A 6,732-nucleotide genomic window follows, 5' to 3' on the forward strand; every position below is an offset into this window, starting at 1 on the left:
GTATCCCCCTCTTTAATGATGGAGCATGATCACTGGTTGCCATGAGGAACGAATTCCCCGAGTTGGGTTTTCTGTATAAATCACTTTGAACATTGCCATGTAGATCTATATAGAGCACAAGATCTAAATAATAAATGTGATTTATATTGTGCTCATACGTAAAAATAAGGGACCACATAGTATCTACACACATTAATATTTGTGCAGGAGAGAAGTAGGAGTGAAACACCCCCAAGCGATGCTATCCAGAGGTAAATACCAGTATTTGTATTCTTGAAGAAATTGATCCCAGACGGTATAGTAAACAAGAATGTGAATCACAGAAACACTTAGGAATAAGTAGATCCTTATAACATGTTTCTTATCTCAAAATTTACACTTAGCCCGCAGGTTCAACTGGCCTATTCCACAAGGCACCAAATACGTTAACCTGTGCTGTACTGTGTGGGCTAGTGTTAGAGAATTGACACTAGTGAGTAATTTGAAATGAATATGTACTCACTCGGTTGGAAATCTTTGTGTTAAACTGTCGGCGTGCTCCAGTCTTTCAGAGAGTCCATGTAGCCAGGGTGTATAAGATGATGCACAAGCAATAGTAATGCAACACCCTCTTACATTTCTACCCCTACCTACACCATTGGTATACACTCCCACTCCACACACACCTTTTGTAAAGCGCTGTATATACTGTGGGCGCTTACATACACACACATACATATACACACACTAGGGTTGCCAGGTGGCTTGTCCAAAAATACTGGACACCCACGCCGTCCCCCCCCCCCGAACGCATATAAAAAATACCCCCACGCCCCCCAAATACATATAAAAAATACCCCCATGCCCCCCAAATACATTTAAACACCCCCACAAATACATTTTAAAAATACCCCCACCTAACCCCAAATACATTTAAAAAAATACCCCCACCTAACCCCAAATACATTTAAAAAATACCCCCACCTCCCCCAAATACATTTAAAAAATACCCCCACCTCCCCCCAAATACATTTAAAAATACCCCCACCTCCCCCCAAATACATTTAAAAATACCCCCACCTCCCCCAAATACATTAAAAAAATTAGTCCACTTCCCCCCAAATACATTTAAAAAATACCCCACCACCCCCCAAATACATTAAAAAAAATACCCCCACCTCCCCCCAAATACATTTAAAAAATACCCCCACCTCCCCCAAATACATTTAAAAAATACCCCCATCTCCCCAATACATTTAAAATATACCCCCACCTCCACAATACATATAAAATATACCCCCACCTCCCCCAAATACATTTAAAATATACCCCCATCATCATGATCTCATCTCCCCAGGCTGGCCCCCATCACCATCTTATCTCCCACCCCATTATCATCATCATCATCATCTTCTCACCCTGCCCCCCATCATCTCACCCTGGCCCCCCCATTCTCTCATCATCTCACCATGCCCCCCTCCTCATCATCTCACCCTGGCCCCACCATCCTCTCACCATCTCACCCTGCCCCCCTCCCCCCATTCTCTCACCATCATCTCCCCAGGCTGGCCCCCATCACCACCTTATCCCCCACCCCATTATCATCATCTTCTCACCCTGCCCCCCATCATCTCACCCTGGCCCCCCCACCCTCTCACCATCTCACACTGCCCCCCCCCCTCATCATCTCACCCTGGCCCCCCCATCCTCTCACCATCTCATCCTGCCACCCCATCCTCTCACCACCTCACCCTGCCCCCCCCCCCATCCTCTCACCATCTCACCCTGCCCCCCCCCCATCCTCTCACCATCTCACCCTGCCCCCCCCATCCTCTCACCATCTCACCCTGGCCCCCCCATCCTCTCACCATCTCATCCTGCCCCCCCATCCTCTCACCACCTCACCCTGCCCCCCCCCCCATCCTCTCACCATCTCACCCTGCCCCCCCCCCATCCTCTCACCATCTCACCCTGCCCCCCCCCATCCTCTCACCATCTCACCCTGCCCCCCCATCCTCTCACCATCTCATCCTGCCCCCCCCCCATCCTCTCACCACCTCACCCTGCCCCCCCCATCCTCTCACCACCTCACCCTGGCCGCCCCCCATCCTCTCACCACCTCACCCTGCCCCCCCCCCATCCTCTCACCATCTCACCCTGGCCCCACGTCCTTTCACCAACTCACCCTGGCCCCCCCAACCTCTCACCATCTCACCCTTGCCCCCCCATCCTGTCACCATCTCACCCTACCCCCCCCCCCATCCTCTCACCACCTCACCCTACACCGCCCCCATCCTCTCACCACCTCACCCTGGCCCCCCCATCCTCTCACCATCTCACCCTGGCCCCCCCCATCCTCTCACCATCTCACCCTGGCCCCCCCATCCTCTCACCATCTCACCCTACCCCCCCCCCCATCCTCTCACCACCTCACCCTGGGCTCCCCATCCTCTCACCATCTCACCCTGCCCCCCCATCCTCTCACCACCTCACCCTGCCCCCCCCCCCATCCTCTCACCATCTCACCCTGGCACCCCCCCATCCTCTCACCACCTCACCCTACACCCCCCCCCCATCCTCTCACCACCTCACCCTGGCCCCCCCATCCTGTCACCATCTCACCCTACCCCCCCCATCCTCTCACCACCTCACCCTACACCCCCCCCATCCTCTCACCACCTCACCCTGGCCCCCCCATCCTCTCACCATCTCACCCTGGGCCCCCCATCCTCTCACCATCTCACCCTGGCCCCCCCATCCTCTCACCATCTCACCCTGGCCCCCCCATCCTCTCACCATCTCACCCTGGGCCCCCCATCCTCTCACCATCTCACCCTGGCCCCCCCATCCTCTCACCATCTCACCCTACCCCCCCCCCCCCATCCTCTCACCACCTCACCCAGGCCTCCCCATCCTCTCACCATCTCACCCTGGTCCCCCCATCCTCTCACCACCTCACCCTCCCCCCCCCATCCTCTCACCATCTCACCCTGGCACCCCCATCCTCTCACCATCTCACCCTGCCCCCCCCCATCCTCTCACAATCTCACGCTGCCCCCCTCCCCATCCTCTCACCACCTCACCCTGGCCCCCCCATCCTCTCACCATCTCACCCTGCCCCCCCCATCCTCTCTCCATCTCACCCTGGCCCCCCCATCCTCTCACCACCTCACCCTGGCCCCCCCATCCTCTCACCATCTCACCCTGGCCCCCCCATCCTCTCACCATCTCACCCTGGGCCCCCCATCCTCTCACCATCTCACCCTGGCCCCCCCATCCTCTCACCATCTCACCCTACCCCCCCCCCCCCCCATCCTCTCACCACCTCACCCAGGCCTCCCCATCCTCTCACCATCTCACCCTGGTCCCCCCATCCTCTCACCACCTCACCCTCCCCCCCCCATCCTCTCACCATCTCACCCTGGCACCCCCATCCTCTCACCATCTCACCCTGCCCCCCCCCATCCTCTCACAATCTCACGCTGCCCCCCTCCCCATCCTCTCACCACCTCACCCTGGCCCCCCCATCCTCTCACCATCTCACCCTGGCCCCCCCATCCTCTCACCACCTCACCCTGGCCTCCCCATCCTCTCACCATCTCACCCTGGCCCCCCCATCCTCTCACCATCTCACCCTGCCCCCCAAATTGTGTGCTTACCTTATTTCCAGGAAGGACACAGACTTCTCTGGGACACTGGCCACCGTCCGCCACCGTCCGCCCCCGACACCACCCCTGCCTCCAGTCTCAGTACTAGTCTCACCACTGCCTGCAGTCGTGCCGCCCTCGCGCTTGCGCTGCCAGTCCTCCGCCGTCGCAATAATGGTAATACCGGACACATATGTGTCCGATATTACCTCCGATTTTATACCGGACAGGGAATGGAATAACCGGCCTGTCCGGGTGAAAACCGGGTACCTGGCAACACTAACACACACTCTTACATCACTAACATTCAGGGACCATTTAACACCTCAAGTCATAAATCGCATACTGCACAGGGGGGAAGGGATAGGTTTCAGTCACAGATAACATTCCAAGATGCACTGTTTTTAAGTGAAAACCTTGTTTGCTTTATTAAATGTGAATCGTGAAAAAGTGAATAAAAAGGCGCAAACAACTTAAATGTGAAAAATAAAAAGGTGAATGTGTAGAACTAACATAAATCACATATATACAAAATTAAAAATCGTGATAATAAAATGTGTGTAAGTGTTAGTCTAATATCCCAGCTCAAACCCTCTGGTGGGACCTGTTTCACGGGTTCCAAGATGTATGGTAATTCTCAAACAATCCAGGAGGAGCATGTAAGGGAAAAGAAGACAAAAGAACATACTGTACAATATAAGTGCAGATGTATGGGAAAATGAGATAAGGCACGTAGTAATATCTTGGCTCGTGTGTCTAGCCTACTCACAAGATGTAGATGAAAAAAAGGTGTTTTGCAAATAGGGCTGCTACCCGTATGGAATGAGTGTAGTCCGGATCCCCCCTCAAAGGCACAGTCAGCGATATGGTGGGTCATAATAGAGATGGAAAAAAGCTACATAGCGCGATCAGGCTGATAAATTCTTTATGTAAAAAGTATATAAAATGCGCACTTACAATGTGCAAAATTAAAACAAGCATATATCACTTAGTAAGTGAAAACGAAGGTTCACTGCACTGCTCACCACCTCCCCTGTGTTCTCCAAGCTTCACCCACTCGTAGTCTCTTGTAGGAGCTTGTTCTCTTGCGCCCGTCGGAACGTGTGACGTCACGGCTGCAGGGCTGGTGAACTACGGATCGCCTTCTGGATCAAAAAGGTACCACTCAACGCGTTTCGCCCAGTTTGAAAAAACTGTATCCGGCTTCGTCAGGAGTGTCTGTACCGGATAGTGGTACCTTTTTGATCCTGAAGGCGATCCGTAGTTCACCAGCCCTGCAGCCGTGACGTCACACGTTCCGACGGGCGCAAGAGAACAAGCTCCTACAACAGACTACGAGTGGGTGAAGCTTGGAGAACCCAGAGGAGGCGGTGAGCAGTGCGGTGAACCTTCGTTTTCACTTATTAAGTGATATATGCTTGTTTTAATTTTGCATATTGTAAGTGCGCATTTTATATACTTTTTACATAAAGAATTTATCTATAAGCCTGATCGCGCTATGTAGCTTTTTCTCATCTCTCATATAACTCATCACATCGCTGACTGTGCCTTTGAGGGGGGATCCTGACTAAACTCATTCCATACGGGTAGCAGCCCTATTTGCAAAACACCTTTTTTTCATCTACATCTTGTGAGTAGGCTGGACACACGAGCCAAGATATTACTACGTGCCTTATCTCATTTTCCCATACATCTGCACTTATATTGTATGTTCTTTTGTCTTCTTTTCCCTTACATGCTCCTCCTGGATTGTTTGAGAATTGCTTTATTAAATGTAACATTGCAGGAAGAAGAGATCAGTGTAGCTCGAAAGCTCCTTTCACCATTATCACCCAGCACACAGCACTTCCACTGTAGCAAGGGATTCTGGGAAATGACATGCAAATGGCAACACAGTGTCACCTTTTGCTTCAAAACCATTTTTAACATGGTTCCCTATAGGCCAGAATCTTTTGCTACAGTGGAAGTGCTGTGTGCTGGGTGATAATGGTGAAAGGCGGGATTGCAGACCTGTCTAAGACATGCAAATGAGCATACAGGAATATTTCCATTTGCTATATGCTTTGCTGTGGAGGGTTTTTGTCACTTTTTTTACCCACCATAACTTAACTAAGTATGGTAAACCCCATCCTCATTGCTTCATTGCATAGCCAGTTAATCAACCCCACACTGATGAGACCCATTAAGGTTGAAACGGCTGTCTGTGGGTGGGTTTTCTGGCTATGCATCTTTAGGCCTCGGTCCCGCTGCGCTCGTTGGCGCGGGCGGCCATGTCGCGAGTTCCCCACCAGCAGGGGAATCCTCGCGAGCCGGTCCCGGTCCCCCCTGGCGGCACAGCTGACTACACGCTGTGGCGCGTCAGCCGCTAGGAGACACAAGAGAATGGTGTTTCCTAGCGTTGACGCGTCACGTGGTGTGGCTGTGAGCCAATGGGGAGGGGAGGCTTCGGGAGGAGGAGAGGCTTCGGGGAGCGGGGAGGAGTGTGGAGTGAAAGCAGGTGAGTGCCTGTCTGTGTGTGTGTCTGAGTGCGTGCGTGCCTGTCTGTGTGTGTATGTGTGTGCCTGAGTGCGTGAGTGCCTGCCTGTGTGTGCGCGCGTGTGTGTGTATGAGTGCGTGAGTGCCTGCCTGTGTGTGCGCGCGTGTGTGTGTGTATGAGTGCATAAGTGCCTGCCTGTGTGTGTGTGTGTGTGTGTGTATGTATGAGTGCCTGCGTGTGTGTTTAAACTTACCCTCAGCAGCTCCAGCCCGAGTCCGTGGAGGGAGGGGGGGGGGAGAGTAGCGGGTCCCTCTGCTCAAGCCACGCCCCCCCTCCCTGTCAAGCCTCCCACTCCCGCCCACCTCCCGCTCCCTACAGACCGCATATCGCGGTCTGTGTATGTCAGCGCACCGCCTGTCTGCAGTGCGGGTGCACTGACTCTGGGAGCGGGGCCTTAGCCTAACTCTGGCTGTGCTTAAAGCTGTGACCATGCAGCAAGTTTAAGCCTATAGGGAACCATGTTAAAAATGGTTTTGAAGCAAAAGGTGACACTGTGTGGCCATTTGCATGTCATTTCCCAGAATCCCTTGCTACAGTGGAAGTGCTGTGTGATAATGGTGAAAGGCGGGG

This window comes from Ascaphus truei, chromosome 6 (genome assembly GCF_040206685.1).
Source record: "Ascaphus truei isolate aAscTru1 chromosome 6, aAscTru1.hap1, whole genome shotgun sequence".
In the NCBI taxonomy this organism is placed as follows: Eukaryota; Metazoa; Chordata; class Amphibia; order Anura; family Ascaphidae; genus Ascaphus; species Ascaphus truei.